This window comes from Columba livia, chromosome 6 (genome assembly GCF_036013475.1).
Source record: "Columba livia isolate bColLiv1 breed racing homer chromosome 6, bColLiv1.pat.W.v2, whole genome shotgun sequence".
Classification (NCBI taxonomy): domain Eukaryota; kingdom Metazoa; phylum Chordata; class Aves; order Columbiformes; family Columbidae; genus Columba; species Columba livia.
In genome coordinates this window covers 5,111,072-5,127,769 of record NC_088607.1, presented here as the reverse complement: position 1 = coordinate 5,127,769, position 16,698 = coordinate 5,111,072, and the positions used below count along the sequence as shown (strand labels likewise).

At 41.7% G+C, this 16,698-nt stretch overlaps 1 protein-coding gene across 16 annotated transcripts in view; it reads left to right on the top strand.

The window, feature by feature from the left end:
- Positions 1 to 8,611: 8,611 nt before the first annotated feature.
- The window catches only part of PLEKHA1 (pleckstrin homology domain containing A1), a 37,976-nt gene continuing 29,889 nt past the window's right edge, over positions 8,612 to 16,698 (top strand). For 10 of the 16 annotated variants that reach the window (XM_065066813.1, XM_065066812.1, XM_065066811.1 and 7 more), the window contains exon 1: positions 8,612 to 8,795. The gene's annotated coding sequence lies outside the window, so the exon portion shown is untranslated. Of the gene's footprint in view, positions 8,796 to 8,831; positions 9,111 to 13,274; positions 13,294 to 16,698 lie in introns of those variants that run through there. The other 6 variants (XM_005505778.4, XM_005505775.4, XM_005505777.4 and 3 more) reach the window with 4 other exon arrangements.

Genomic DNA, 16,698 nt, shown 5'->3' with positions numbered 1-16,698 from the left:
CTCCTATTTTACCATTTCCATTGACTTTTCCCGCGTTCAGCTGTCTATCTCCTTAAAACTAAGTCCTTAATCCACCACTGTTAACTGCACATGCATTTTTTCAAGCTGTTGAGCTTAATATGCCACCTCTCATGCATTGAAACATATTCCCCAGCTGCAAACAGGCCTATTACAAACAAAAAATAGATATTTTAAGCTAGTCTTTCCTGTGTCTGAATTAATGTGTTACACACAATAAGCTGACCAGTTGCAATTGCCTAACTTTACCTTTAGTTCTGCTGAGGAATAGTCACATTGTGCTACAGCTCCATTCATATCAGCCAGGTATAGACTGTAAATGCCGCATGGGTTTGGCCACTGCTCTGGTCTCTTCTCCCAGGCAGTCAGCAATAGGACAAGGGGGCATGGGCTTAAACTCTGCTAGGGGAAGTTTAGGCTGGATATTAGAAAGAAGTTCTTCACAGAGAGAGTGATCAGACATTGGAATGGCTGCCCAGGGAGGTGCTGGACTCACCGGCCCTGGAGGTTTTTAAACTGAGATTGGACATGGCACTTAGTGCCATAATCTAGTCAATGGACTGGAGTTGGACTAAGGGTTGGACTTGATGATCTCTGAGGTCTTTTCCAACCCAGTCAATTCTGTGATTCTGTGAAATAAACATTTATGATAATGTACTTCAAATTTTGATTTTGGATGCCTCATTCCCTTCCAAAAGATGGTGTTCAAAGGTGAGCTTCAGGAGTGGGATATTTTCAAATTTTGCAAACAGGAATTCTTTTTACATGTCTGACCTTTTGTGCATCTGGGTTTATCATGATGATTCAATGAAGTCGGTGTATTTGTGAACAAGTGTGCAGTCAGGGCACCTCTGCTGATTTGGAATCGTATTGTAGCTCTTTCACAAAATCTCACCTTGGCCCCAGACCTTCCTGGTACCTGACTGCTGCGCTGCCCAGACAGCGCTGAAGATGCTCCAGTAGGAAAGTCTTCATTGCTGGGGACTTGTGGTCCCCTTTCTCCAGCTGTCCCCACACACCAGCCTGTGGGACACCACCACCTCAGAGCCTTCCCCGCCAGTAACCCATCCCCTGCTCTCCTTGGGGTGACTCATTGCTGTCCACAGGAAAAAAAGAACAACAAACCTGAATCAGAATTTCAGCAACTTCTGCTGACCCCATTTACAGCCTGCAACACAAACACGGGCAGCAGACCAAAGCGGAGGCGGAAAGCCGAGCTTTTTGTTAAGCAAGCGCGTTGTAGGACCCTGGAAAGGAAGATGTGTTGGCGTGCTGCTCGCTCCAACATGCCCATGCATGCTTGTGCTGCATTCCCCAGGGAAACCACGTTTCTGCGGGGATGGGAGCTGGGGCAGGAGCCGCGTGGGAAGCTGGCTACTCCGTTCCTTTCTTTGATAAAGTGATGGTTGAGTCCACCTCTGAGAGAACTGCTTCTGTGGTCTTTGTCTTGGCAAGGCTGCTCTGTAAAAGTAAATTCAGTTCTTTGCTTTGTAATCTGGGATGATTTTTAATTTCTTTCTGCTCTTTGAAGTCAGAATAATTTAAGTTGGGCTGGCAAGCAGGGGAGGTGATAAGTAGCAAAAGCCAAATTTCGGGCTACAGGCAGCCTTCATGTTCCTGGGATATGCCTGCTGAATGAAACAAAGCCAGAAGAGGACAAACTAGTGGACTTATAACAGTTATGGAGAGGTAAACCCAAATTATTCCTTTGTAGGAAAAAAAGACAGATACCATTTTGCTTGTTTGGGCTAGAAAACATACAGGTAAGGTGGAGCCTCTTGCTCTGCAGAGGGTCACAGCCTCTGACACCCTGCTGCATCTATAGGGATGGTATGGGAGCTATATGCACAGCGTGCTCAGCACCCTAAGCTGAGGCCAGGCTGGACAGAGACACCCCCATTACAGACACTGTTGTTACAGAAATCCACGTTAGAGACACCCCACTACAGACACCCTTGTTACAGACACCCTCATTACAGATACCCCTGTCCCAGGCTGCAGAAGGGAGCTCAGCAGAGGATGCGTTTCTGCTCGTCCCTCCAGTTCAGACCTTGCTGTGAAGACAAAGCCTTGGGGGAATTCAGAGGGTAATTTTATTTTTTGTTTACTTAGCTTGTGGGAGTTTAATGTTTAATCGTTGCAGAGGAGCGAGTGGGTTAGTCATATAATTGTTAGCCAGGATTTCTGCCTTTTTTCCTTTTGTCCTTTGTTCTTCCTTATCGCAGCTCTTGCATTTTGCGGACTAAACTGGCTTCCTATCACAGCCCGCTGGCCCTTGATTTCTCAGTAAACTGCAGTTTATGGCATTCACAAGAATTTCTTTATTTAAACAAACTGAGGGCATGGGAGCCCAGGGTGGTTGCTGCTTAGATGGCTCCCTAAAGGAGGACAATGCTCCCCCAGCAGCCAAGAACCTTGTTTCCCCAAACAAGGGAACAGTTTGTCATTAAGCAAATAGGACACTTCTATACCCACTAGCCTCAAACTGCAAAACAATTTAAGGACTTGGAGGTTCGTAGATAATTTTGCCATTAATTGCAACTCCATAAGGCAACCCCACATGGGTTCACCTCTGCCCTCTCCCAGCATGTGCCACAAAAACCAGCTGCTCTGGTTTGCCCGTCCTTTTTTCCCTCCGAAATGTCAGATATAGCTGTGGTCTGCCACTGCGAACCGTGCCGCTATGCTTTTAATGGATGGAGCCAAATTTATTTGATTATTTTGATTACTCTTGCTGGTTAATAAATAATTCAAAAAAAGGACCGTAAGATGCTTCTGTTGGGTTCTTTTTGCTTTTAACAAAACTGAAAAGTGCTTTTAACAAAACTATAACCCAATTAATCTCTGTAAAAGGAAAGATATGCATCTTAATTGCCATCAAATATTTATTTTCTCTTTTTTTCCCCTGCATCAGCTCCACCTTACTCCTTTCTAACCTTAATTCATCTTTGCATTAGTGGTTCACAAGACATTATTTAACATCTGCAGAGCTATTTTCATAGTTCTGAGGTCATTCTCAGCCAGACACATGGCCCATGCCATTACAGTTGCTTTTAAATGTTTCTAAGGTGTGATGAGCCTACCAAATATTCCAAAGAATAAGTCACTTCTTTTTTCTTTTCCCTAAGACAAAACAGGCTTGACAGGAGTAGTCATCTTTTCATCATTAGTATCAGAATTGCGCTCAGTCATAAAGAAAAGACTGATGCATTTCATGGCCTGTCTACAGAATAATAATAATAATAATAAATCCTGAACTATCACAGAGCAGCCCAATACACCTTCTGCAATTGTTGCATTTCCAGAAGCAGGTTCTCTACCTTTGAAATCTAGAGTCACCTGGCTAACTTAGCTAAAGGATGGCTGGATGAGTGTGATAGCTCGACAGCAAAGGTAACATTCAGCATGAGAACAGCTGTCAACATCTGTCTGCTTTAGGATGACAGATGGCAGAGACGCCAGCGCTGTCCCTGGCTGTGCAGAGGTGTGGGTGACATAGCAATGCTGCTGTTTACACAACCCCTTGGAGCTGTTGCCACAACCTGCGGAGCTGGTTTTAGCAGGAGTGGAAAATCTGCGGAGAGCAAGGAAATGCTAAATAGCCAGACAAGGTAGCGCGATATCTGGAGCGGTGCTGGGTGCATTGTCAGTCAAATAGTTTTCAGCAGCAGTTCAATTTTATCCCTGGGTGTACGTGTTGACAGCAACAGGGCTTAGAAAAAGGGCTCTCTCCCCCATCAGCAGTTATCAGTTCAGGGCGGCTTCTGGACAGGTTCTGTTAGCAACAGGATTTTATAGACAATGTCAGAACTGCGTCCATTACCATAAGAACATACTACAAAAGCCTAATTCTTGCACTGACTTCAATAAAAGTCTAAATCCTAGAGAGAATGGAATAAAGACCTGAGTGTTTTAAGTTGCTAAGACTTGAGTTGGGTGGCTTTTGATGACAAAATATTCACAATCAGTTTACAAGTGACCAAATGTGTAACATGCACAATATGCAAAGGCTTTGGTTTCCTCTATTAAAAATCAGAGTAGCTGGAAGTTACAAACCCCAGAATTTCGTTGAGTTTGGGACAAATTTGTAGCTGCTTTCATCCCAATGGTCAATTTTAATATTTCCTTCAAGGTAAAAAAAAGTGACATTACTGAAGGCAGCAAAGTTTGCAGGATGGCACAAAGGGAGGTACAAAAAGCAAATCATACTGGAAGATACTGGGAGCTCCTCAGAAGCAATGAGGTAGGAAAAATGGGTATTGTCCTTGGAGGGCAGGATTCTCCTGCTCAGAATCCAACCCAGGACATTACAAAAGAATTTTTCTGAAGGAGACGTAAAACAGCACCCAAGGAACAACCACATGTGTGACGCTGCCAGAGAGCGAACTCGTGCGTCTTGACCTTCTATTGTCATCCCCAGGCCATTCCGGCCTAATCTGCTGGTTTTCTCTGGGATGTGTCGGTGCTGAGCCCAAGAACAGCGAGAAAACAATCACCATCCTGAGCTGAGTAAGTGACTGCAACAACCGTGCGAGCTGTAAGCTCTCTCTGGGCGGTTTGCATGTATCTCAGTGAAGAATACGCCCTTTCTGAAGGATTAAGCTCTCGCCTTTTAAGCTTTGTAATGAAAGAGATAATCCCCAGCTGACAAACAAACAAACAAAAATGGTTTCAAAATTTTTATACAGAGATGCTCTATTTTAAAGATAATTCACTTTTTTAAAAAAAAAATAGAATAATGAGGAAAAAAGGGCTTTTTGTTTTTCAGTAATAAACTTCACATCTAAAAGAGATGGAAGAAAATTAGAAATAGACTGTTTGATAGAAACTGAAGAATTATCATGTAATATATTGTAGTATAATACTGTGCACATAGAAATAAGTAAAACAGCTGCAACATAAGAATATTAAACTCCTAGTGCTAATGAGCTCTAAGTGTCTAAATAATACTTTCAGGGAGATGGAACACTTAACTCAAAAGGCTGAGAAATTACTTCATCACTGTGTATCAGTCCTTATACACAGCACTTACATCAGGGTGCTTTCCTACCTCAGTATCAAATTGACAACAAGATCCAATGACTAGAAGCTGAAGCTGAATGAATTCAGCCTCCGTGTGAGGTTGAATTCCCCAACTCCATCAACATAATTTTTATAAGAAGAGATGAAGTTTCAGCTCTCACTTACAGGCTTTGAAATGCATATTGTAAATACGCTTTAAAGCAGCTTCTGAATTAAATTCTCTGCTTATACATGCAGGGATTTTAATGCTTCTGCTTCTTTCCTGCCCTGGGGAGGTGTGGAGGCATGAGCCTTCTCTTCATTGCCCTCAAGCTGCCCATCACATGCAGTTTTGCTGTAAGGCAATGACTGCAGGGAAACCTCCTTCCTCAGTGCTAATTGCCTGCAACTATCCAGGGGACATTTTTCCTTTTTCCATTGGTTGGTAATAACTCAGGGATCAATGCTGTGATCTTCTCAAGCTTCAGAAAATGTCCATTGCAGGAGGTGAGCAAGGGTGCGCTCCCGAGGTGGAGACGGCACCCTTGTTTCTTAGAGTCCAACTTGTTCGTGTGTTTGAAGTCCCAGCGACTGGAAACCCTGGGGTTCTTCCCCAGGTCACACTTACAGCAACCTTGGAGAACATTCATTTATCTCTACATTACGGTCAACAATTCAAGTAGCTAATAAATATCACCTAATCAATCCCGTGTCATTGCAGACAACTCACATGCTCATCTTCTGGGATAAAGTTTAATTATGAAGAAGCCCATCTTGCTCACTAACGTGGAAGGTGTCAGCAAAGTAACGACCTCACCTGATCATGACCTCTAAGAAAAGTCATCCCGCTGAGTTCAGTAACATCCCCCTTAAAATAGCGCACAAGAGACATACTGCGTGTGGGTGGAATTTGCAATATTGAACCCATAAGAAAAGAAAATAGTGAGAGCATTTTGGTCTACACTTAGTAATTCACTGGCCAGGCTTTTTCCTGTTCTAAACTGCAACATAGCTGTTAGTTTTAACAAAACCATTTTGTCTAAGGCAGAATTAATTTCTTTAGAGCAATGAAGTGAGGTTTTGTTCATAGGGTTTTATTTCTGTGTGTGTATAAAGTTGCTGAGATTCCTCTGCTCAGTAATTATCCATCATGAAAATGCAATTAGTAAAGTTAGGAATTGAGATGTTTTGGAATTGTTGAATATTTCTGCTTCATTGCCAGGAGATGCAAGCTGTGTATTTATATATAGGAGGGTATATATGTGATAAGCATATTTATATCTGTATATTTATACATATATAGATGCATATTACTCATTTTTGTACTACTGTTATACACATATGTTCTACTGGCAATTTCCATGCCTTGTAAAATAAACACTTGTTCTTAAAGGTGTGTATTGTCACAGGTCATCCGTCAAATGTTATATATTATAGCCTGTATTTTGAATAACTGGAATCCCAGAAGGAATTGATGTCCAAACCCTCTTAACCATTTCAGCAATGAGAATCACAAGCAGCTTCTGAGTAAAGGATTGGTCCAGAAGGGCCCGCCAATGTTTTTTTCCCAGGCATGAAGACTGTTGTGAGAATACCTGCTTTTGGAAACTATGAATAGAGATAACTGGAGGGGAAATACGTGCCTGTCTCATAATTCTGCTGGGATACACTGGGCTCTGGGCCAATTTCTAACCTGAAGGCAGTGGCATTGCATGGAGCAGAAGCCAGTGCAGACTTTATTATTACAAATGGTAAAAAAATAGATTATATCCTTTGTAATCCTTGCACACCTCCTTTGTATTGCAGAAGAATGGGAAAACATCCGTGTGATCTAATCACTTCAAATCTGAAATTTACCAGGTTGTCACCATAATTTTTTTCATTTATGACATTTGCATACTCCACAGGAATACAGAAAATATTGAATTGCTTCAAAGTCAGTGAGCTCAGCTGAGGTTTAAGTTGCCTCTGTACCAGTACAATAATACAAGAACTATGACCAGCCTCCTACTTTAAATAAGTTTGGCTTTAAAATGAGGTATTAGAGTCGGCTTTATTTATGTTTCCATACACATAAGCTTGTCTTGGACGTGAAAGACTGACACCTAAATGGTTTAGCGTGGAGACATTTAGCCTGTTGGGCTCATCTCCACTGTCTGTGTAATTCTTGGGGGAAAAGCTGCATCAGTGGCATCTGACTTCTCACACTGGTCAATGGCCAAGCTCTGCATCTTTTGTTTCCCTGCATGCATATTTCACATGAATATTTCACACTTTTGTGAACAGTGCAACTTATGGAATTTGGCTATTTTGAAAAGTTTGCTTAAGCAAAGACAGTTCTTTATATATCTGATTGTCTTCTCATCAAACTGCAAACATGGGAAGAATTAGGACATCTCACAAGGGAGCTTGCAGCAGTCTTCCATGGTAGAAAATCCAAAAAACTACAATATGAGGTTTGCTAACTGATTGCAGTATAATATATTCCCCCTTTTAAATGTCATCATCTTATTTTTATCTTTCTTGAGTCTTGTTATCACAACACATGGTTATTCAAACCTCGTTTGGGAGGCTGGAGAAAGTACTTGAAGAATGGTTTTCATTCTGCACATGCATTATGAAACGCCTTTTAATTGCACGTCTTTTTGGTGGCAAAAAGGGCACAATGCTTTTGTAAAAGGGCTCTTCCCCGCTCGGTGCAATGTCAGGCCACATCCTGCCGTCATTTAACAAGCTGTCATGGTAGTCCTGTCAGCATGAGACATGTCACATCAGGGGGAGGGAGGCGGTGCTGGCCACTGTTAATTGTCTTACATTGACTTCAGTAAGACAACTGTTAAGTGAAAATAATTAAAAGAAAAAAAAGTATTAATAATTGTGAATGGAGTCGGGATTGAAAAGGTTGTGGCCAGGCTGGGGTTTAGGAGGAAAAAGTTGCCATGGGGATGGTGCAGCATTGTGTGCGCTGACTGCAGCCTTATTGTTGTTGTGCTCCCGTCACAGCTTTGTTTCACCCTTGAGCACGGCTGTTAAATGCCAGCTCAAAACAAAGGTCTTATTTACACGCAGCGGCGCAGTTCAAATGATTTCTATTTTCAGGGATATCATGGCTTTAAGCTAGAAAAAAACCCTCTGTATTACTATTTTGGAAAACACTAAGCGTTTTTGTGTAAATATAGTACATGCTTAGAAGAGAATTACCGTTAAAATTGGTTAAATATAATTTCTGGAAATGACCATTAGAACCACAGTGACCAGAGGCTTCAGAACGGTCTGAGGCAGCACCTGAGCCTGGGAGGAGCGTGGGGAAACGAACCTCCATACGTCCAAACCGCTAATTCCTTTTAACTGCACCCTCTGCATTAAATTTAATATGAAAACCGTGTGACATGTATTGGTGTAAGGGCTGGGGGGTGACTTTTCCTCCTGTCAACTCCAGGCACGCCACGGCCCGGACTACAACTCCCGTCATGCATTGCGGCTCAGCACCGCACCCCGCCGGCTCCTCTCCCGCCGCACTACAAATCCCAGAAGGCGCTGCGGCGCCTGGGCCCGCCCGCCCGGCGGGCGGTGCTGCCGCGCATGCGCACGGCGGGGCGGGGGGCCTCGGCGGTGTCGCCGCGCTCGGTGGCGGCGGGAGGCGGCGAAGTTTCCTTGGAGGGAGCAGCGGGTGGGACGGGAAAGGGCCGAGCCCGGCCGGGCCGGGAGGGGAGCGCGGCAGGAGGCGGCGGGTCCCGGCTCTCCTCACGGGGGCTCCCGGACTGCCCTGGACTCCAGTAAGTGGCGCGGGCCGGGGCGGGGGCGCTGAGGCGGGGCTGGGGGCTGAGGCGGCGGGGCCGGGCCGGCGCGGCACAGCCGCCTGGTTGATGCTCTTCCTTCCGTGCCGGCTCGGTGTTTGCGGGGCAGGGCGCTGTCCTGAGCCCTGACGCCTCTGCCTTTGTGCAGCTGCAGCCGCTCCGCGCTTTTCCCCACTCCTTTTCCTTCGTTTTTCCTGCGAAGCCACCGCCTTGGCGTGGGGGCTCTCCCCGTGTGTCACCTCTGGGTCGTAATTGCCCTGGTAGAGCAGTCAGGGCTCTGTCACATCCCCACAGGTAAGAGGATGATCTCATTACCCGTCTTTATTTTTTTTTTTTTCTAATTTTATTATTATTTTTTTTTCTTCTCTACTTTTCTCAACTTCTCTGTTTGAGCACGATGGGAAGCAGCGATGTTATCTGGGCAGAGCTCTGCAGTGATGGTGCCTGGGAGGGTGTGGGCTCCCAGAGCACCCGCCTGCCAAAGCCAGGCCTTGCTGGGCTGGGCTCGCCTTTGCTACTGAAACCTCCAGCTGCTGCCTCAAGGAAAGCCCAGTGTGATTGGGACAGCGAATGGTGGTTCTGTGGAACTGTGTAACCTCATCTAGGTGTTTCTGCTCTGGCAGGGGGATCAGACTAGATGATCTTTCGAGGTCCCTTCCAATCCCTGACATTTTGTGATTCTCTGATTTAGCTTTGGAAGGCGCTGGTTTTGGAGAAGGCTCTTTTTGGAAAGCTGTTGGCTGTGCCTGCGATGCAAACCTGCACTTCTGAGTTGTGTTCAAGCTTACTTCTAACCTGGGCTGGTTATTTGCTGATTGAAGTGGCTTTAAGTGGATAACTTGACTATAAATGAACGTTAAATGGTAATTAATATTGTCAAATTTGCAGTTTTTAGTACGTGGAAAAATTCAGATAGGCATTTGTCATGCTGCTGACTTAACACACATTTAAATGCTTCATGTATTGTGCAGTTCTCTTAGGTGTAACTAATGCATAACCATCATAAAAGGCATTATGTTGTTGCATAAAATTTTTGCAAAGTAACATTAAGAGGGCAATAATTTCTCTTGGGAACAAGTTCCTGTTTTGAGGCCTTTTCTAAAAAAATTAATTTTCACTAATGAATGAACTATGATAGTTTATAAACAAGCAAAAATACAGTTTTTCTTCAGGTGCGGAAACGTTTATTAATTTGTTAGACTGAGTATTATGAATTAGGCATGCACAAAATGGTGTTCCTTACCTGGGTAAAGCTGAGAGGGAGAATTACTTTTTTAAGATCCTTAGGAACTAGATCTCTCCATGCTTCACCTTTTTATGGAAGCCTAGTACTACTACTAGACATTCCTGCATATAATAAGCTGAATGGCATCAGGCTTTTTGTTGCCTTCTGACAAATTCCTTGCTTTACTAAAAGAGGCTGTAATGTCTGTAAAGTTACATTTTCTCTTCCCATTACCCAACCCCATACACGCACTAGAAGACAAAGCCATGTTTGATCACGCAGTCTGGGCCCATGAAGTGCCAGGAATGGCTTCTCCTTGTCGAATCCAGCAGGGTTCATTTTGGTTTTGTGTGGAGTTTTTTGTGTTTTGTTTGTTTGGGCTTTTTTTGTTTTGTTGGGTTTTTTTATTTAATTTTTAATTTGGTTTGCCCACTTCCTTTTTTACACTTGGGCTGTGTTCATTATGATGCAGCACAAACACAAGCTGTACATGGCAACTTTATCTGGTTGCTCTACAATGAGTTACTCTTAGAGAATTTACTATGCCACACTTTTAAGGATGTAGTTTTTTAATACTTCTGATTTGCAAGTAGTTATGAAGTGTGATGTCTTTTATCAGCTTATTTCACAATGGAGTTACAGGTGCAACTTTAAAGCAAATTGAGTAGTCCCTGAGAAGGTCTATACATCTAATTATATATAAAAAGACTTCCTTAAGTTTTATCGCTTGCTCTCATGAAGCTCCATGTTGGATAAATTTGCAAGGTGCTTGCTGCATTCTAGTAAATCTTAACAGTGGAGTTGACTTTTAGGTCCCTGCAGTCTTGTCTCCTATTTCTTGTCGTTATTTTTACATGAGAATGTCACACAAGTAACAATATCTAAAACTGTCAGGTATGTAAAGCAGAGAAGTGTAGAAGTGGCGTTTTCCTGTTTGTCACATGAGTAAGTGTTAAAAATGGGCTGAAATCTCTCATAGTAGAGAGAGATTCTTATCCTGGCGGGTATTTGGAGAAGAACCTTTTAGTGTAGGGATAAATAAGCACTGGTGCTGCAGAAAGTCGTCATTCAAGATGGGTGGGATATGTGTATCATAGATATTACTGAGAACTGAACTGCTGGAAACAGCTTTGCATAAAAAGTAAAACTTTGTGTGATTTTCTTGTGTTCTTTTCATAGTTACTAAATGCTGTGATTTTATTTCTTTAGTGCAGAAAATTAGTAAATTGTAAAGGTGAAATCTGTTTTCTTAAGCTGTTTCTGTTTAACTACAGTTGGCCTTATCTTCCATTCTATAGCTATGCATTTCAACGGTGCAAATCAGGAAAAAGATGCACAGTGGGTTTCTGACAGGTATATTGTAGTGTGCAAATGTTTCAGCAAAGCAGGTGCTTTTCTGTAAATTAGAGAATAGACAAAGAAGAACCAGTGTATGAAGAAAGTAGGAAGCATCTTTATGCTTTTCCTCCTCTCCCCCTGTACTTATTCTTCCTCAGGAGTAGTAGCTGAGTGACAGAAAACAGAAATATGTGTGGGAAATGAGGAAGACACATATTATATATGAGGAAAAGACCTCAAAGCAGGAAAAGGCCTTGTTTTTTCCAGGTAGCTGTGGCTTATTTCAGAAGGCAAGGGAGCTGTATCAGCAGAAATAATGAAGGCTGACTGGATGTCAGAGGGTTGGTGTAGAAGAGAGGAAGTGCAAAAGTCAGTTTTTATTGACTGTAACAGATTAGAAAGATCTTGAGGACATCACTGAAATGTGAACAGCTCTCTACTTGTAACACAGTCTCCAGTGAAGTGTTGGACGTGGCCCAAACGGCCAGGCCTGCAAGATTCTTAATCTATTTTAGTAGATTTAGAATTCCGTCAGTGTCTTTATTACTAAATGTGCCTGGCAATTTAAGCTGACAATTACAATGGTAAATGTAGTTCCTTCAAAATGCAGCAAACCAGCAGCATTGGGAGGTGAGCACGTTGTAAGTGAGAAGTTTCCTCGCATGCTGTGCTGTGCACTTGTACCCAGCTGTAGGCCAGTGTTTGGCTAAACAATGGCTTGTGGTACAAGAGCGTGTATATTTCTTGCAAGATTTTTTTCCCCCTGATAATTATGAACAATAGAAACATTCTTAGAAAATATTTATTGGGGTTTGGAGCCAAATAAACCTTTGTGCAGTTATATAGTTACATGAAAATACAGGATAGTAACTCACTTCAGTGCCAAAATATGGGGATTTAGGTAACTGACTTTAGGATAAAGCGTTTTTACAAAGTGGAGCAAGTGCTGTAGATATCACCAGGAAACAAATGATACAAGAAATACAACACTCCCTACATGTGTTCCTTTGGTTTTGAGCCCAAGTGCAACGAGACCTTTCTAGAAGCATTACTCTCAGTGCTTTATAAAATTATATAAGAAACATAAATATCAACATTCTAGTGACCTTATCTGGCATATAGAAATAATATAGCTGCTTTAAAAAAACTGCCCGTTGAAGAGGTCAGAGTAACAAGTAAGGTTCAAGTTCAGGTTTTGAAGTTACACTTCAGTGCACAGAATGACTGAAATGAATTTGAATACAAGATACGGCTGAGCTGTTTCAAAATTGTTTTGTATTCTTACACTGATCTCAAATTAGGGCTTTGAAAATTTGTAAATCTGAGGTGATCTGGATACGTACTGTAGCCAAACTTTGAGAAACATTTAGATATATATTTGTATATGGCTCAGTTTTATAAATAACACTTTCCTGTTAGTACAAGGTAAAACAGCAGGGTTTTGTTGCTGTTGAGGAAGGAAGCTTGGTTCATTGTCTCAGCACTAAGCAGCATTTTCTCCCTCCAGGGACTTGCAGAAGCATCTAGAATGTGTAGGTGTTTCTTTAATCTTGGAGAAGGAACTTATTAAGCTTTCTGGTGCAGAACTGTATAAGCCACTTTTAACAGATGTTATCTGCGCGAGTAGGGAGTTGCAGGTCTGGTAGACATTTGTGGCATTCAACAGTTTAAACAGTTTTCAGGTTTGAACATATGCCTGTGCCTTGAAAATCTGAATAGTTCCAGGTATTTTATGTAGAAGAAAGGTGATTTGATGGTGAGGTTGCTGCTCTGGGATTTGGGAAGCAGGTTCAGCTCAGTGTGTTGCCAAAATCTTCCTGTGTGGCCTGGGACAAGCTGCTTCTCTGTCCCTCTGTTCTCATAGTGAAACTGTGGAGCAGGAGCAGCTCTCAGCCTCGCGAAAGTGTTACAAGGGTACGTCAGTCAGGTTTGGATGTGTTCAGGGGCGGTAGTAACATGGGGTACATAACTCCCTTGTGGAAGGAGCAAGAGCTGGGAGAGACTGGCCAGGGTAAAAGCTGGAGTAGGCTCCAGGCAGAAAGGGTAAAATCACAAAAAATAGGGGGGGGGGGGGGGGGGCAGTTTTGGCTGGAAATCTCTTGGATCAGTTAAAAACAGAGAAAGCAAGTCCTAAAACCTGGAGCACTGCATTTCTTTGTTTGTTTAACCAGCTATAAAAACAATGCTTAAAATACTTGAATGAACCAGGCAAATCGCTTCTGTGATTCTGCCACACAGGGAACAATAGCAAAACTGCATTCCTCTGTCAACTGTGCTTTTCTTTGGAAAATGCTTTTAATTCTATCTAACCTTTACATCCAAATGTTGTAGCTGTTAATTTTGTTCATTTGTTCTGTGGCATGATAGGCAGAATCTCTTAAATTCAGTCTGATTTATTAACTTTTCATGTGAGAGAGGTTGAGAAAAGATAGCTTCTCTACCTGCCCACTCCCACAAGGGGGAAAAGAATTTGCAGCCAGCTCTAAAAAGCAGTGTCTTTAGTAATTTTATAGAGCTAAAAGCATTTTTGGTTTAAAATCCTTCTGGTGGAAATATAAGATGGTATTGTCATTGTTATAATCTGAAAAGGTAGACTAGACAGCAATTACAAGCTTTGCAAATGTGTTTTAATTGTTGAGAGTCAACACTCCCAGGAACAGACTCTCTATACTGAGAGATATGTGATAAATTATTTAATATGTAACTGTTTTGATGTGTATGCTCTCCATGGCTGCCTTGGTACCCACCACATTTACATCCTGTGTCCAAGAAAATTTGTTTGAACTTGTTCAGACTAGTGACTTAATTAGATGTTCTTCTGTTAAGTGCTAAAACAGTTACATGTCAGGTTTGTTGTAAGAGCAAGCAGTCCTCTTAAAACTGCACTTCAAAAGATGTTGTTAAATGTATTGGTTAACTCTTTAGGGAGGCGTATAGTAACAAATGGAAACTTAGGCTGTACTACTAATTCATCTGAGTTATTTCTGTAGTAGACTCGGTGCCTGTACATGCATTAATGCTGCAAAGGTAGGTAGTGATGCTTCAAGGATGTTCTTGCTTCAGAAGTGTTCCTGCTTATTCAGGACTTCAGGCTTTGGGTTTTTTTTCTATTAACCTTTTTTTCCTTAAATCAAGTTCACTCTAGATGTGGTCGTTTTTACTGTCTTGCTTATTTGTCCTGGTGACCTGATTTTACCAGTGGAGGAGCAGGGCTTCTTGGGGAGCTCCATTTGTTCCCTTCTTGGGGGAAGGCTGCAGTACAGTGTGTTGAAAACCAGCCTCTTGCTTACACTGGTAAGTCCAGGATTTCCAGGCATGTTGTTGCACATACACAGGCCTTGCAGTTCTTTTTTAGAGTATTTCCGCCTCACTGCCTATAGTCAGGCAGCGATCCTGCAAAGTGCCAGGAGCCTGATGACTTCCTGGTAGAATTTGGATTACTCTGTAGGTGGAGCATTGTTATTCTCCATAATTTACCCTTGGAGAAACACCAGCGTGAATGCAGAGCAACAGCTGTGCAGTAAACTGGTATTTGTGTCATTGCACAAATAAGAGGGTAAGGAAGAAGGTCAGCAGCGAGGGATGGGCTGTACCTGATGCAAGGAGCTCACAGCTTGCTTCCAAGGAGGAAGGCTGCTGGAAATGAATTTTGGGAGAAGTTGTAGTGAAGTGTGTGCTTCAAGTGAAGTGTTAGCATGCTGGCACTGTGCTACAGAACCTATCAGAGCGGATAAACTTGTCTAATATAAAATACTAGATATTTTCTCTATGTGTCAGGTGGGACTTATATTAAATATACCAGAGTGGAATTCCATTTTCTTAATTTAAGGAGTGTAAAAAAGGCAAGGGGGAGGTCATGACTTGAAAACCTTGCCATTTGGTGGGAGCTTAGTTTTCTCCCCTCACATGGTAAACAGTAGCTGGCATGTGTTCTGTAAATGAATATTGGTTCACTTACACAAGACAGACAAAACCTCGTTTGTTCTAAGGAACTTTGGCTAAACTTGTGCTTGCTGAAGAGCTCTGAGATTAGTCCTAATAGCTCGGAATCCTTGTGTAGTACTAGTGTGATTGATAAGTAAGATAGATTCTGGAGGAGATATCATACACAGTAGCAGGTATTTTGGCCAATATGGTGGCTTATGCAATGAACTGAACATCATCTGTACAGGCAACAGTTTTTCCCTCCCAGAGTATTAATGTAGATGAACCATTGCATTTTTTTAGTCTGCATTGAATTTGCTAAATTAGATCTATAAAATCAGATTTGGTAATCAGTTGCTACTTTGTGTGCTTTGTTTTCATTGAATCCTTTTCTGTTTTTAGAAAGGGTCAAACTCAATACTTACCTGATAGTGTTCTTTTCATTATTTGATACTTTAGAAGAACTCAAAAATAATTTATTTACAGTCCTTGTTAGACTCCACACTTTGGTTGTGAGCATTAAAAAAATGTAAACCCGATTGTTAAATGTTGTCTTAAACTTGTGTTTTGCTGACCTGTAATAAATATGCTGTGCTGCTAGTAGACATCTGTAACGTGAAATCACAGTTTCCGGGTGTTCAACTATTCAGATCTGGCTTTGTTGTGTCTTAAGTATATACAGCTTAATGGAATTAGTCTGAGTGTGATATTCTTACATTTAAATTTGGAACTTGCCTTTGGATCTTTTACTGCCACGGTGCTCTCAAGTTTCCCTCTGTTTGGCTTCTACCCAATGTTTTCAGCACAAGGTTTTGGTGCTAGTGAGGCAAATAAATTAATTTTGAATGTACTATAAAAAAAAAATTAACAAACTTTTATGTGCATGCTGTTATTTCTTCAACAATGGAAGAGTACTCTGGGAAAACTGAGGAAGATATTTTCAACTTGTTGGTTTCCTAACCAGCTGGCTTCTTTTTTTTGTGCATATTTCGTGGGAAGAAAGTCTGTTTGTTTGTGGTAGTGAGTTTGTACCCAGGATTCAGAGTGACAGTTGGCAACACTGGCTCAAAAAATGCCAACTAGGTACTAGTAATTGAAATTAAACAATTATTTTACTAATGAGTAACTAGTAATAATAAGTAATCCTAATAAGTTATGTGCTTATTCCCTGCTTAATTTGTAATTTGGTTTAGTTGTCATGAAAGGAACAGTTTTTATAGAATAGTGCATGTAAACATTTTCAATAATTTGTCATATTTGGAGTTTTACATATTATTTACAATTTTGGAAAGGCCCATAGTAATGACATTCAAAATAATTGTCAATAATAATTAACTCTGAACCTTCATTATTAAGCATTTTAACTAGCCTGTAACTGAAATTAATAAGCTTTTA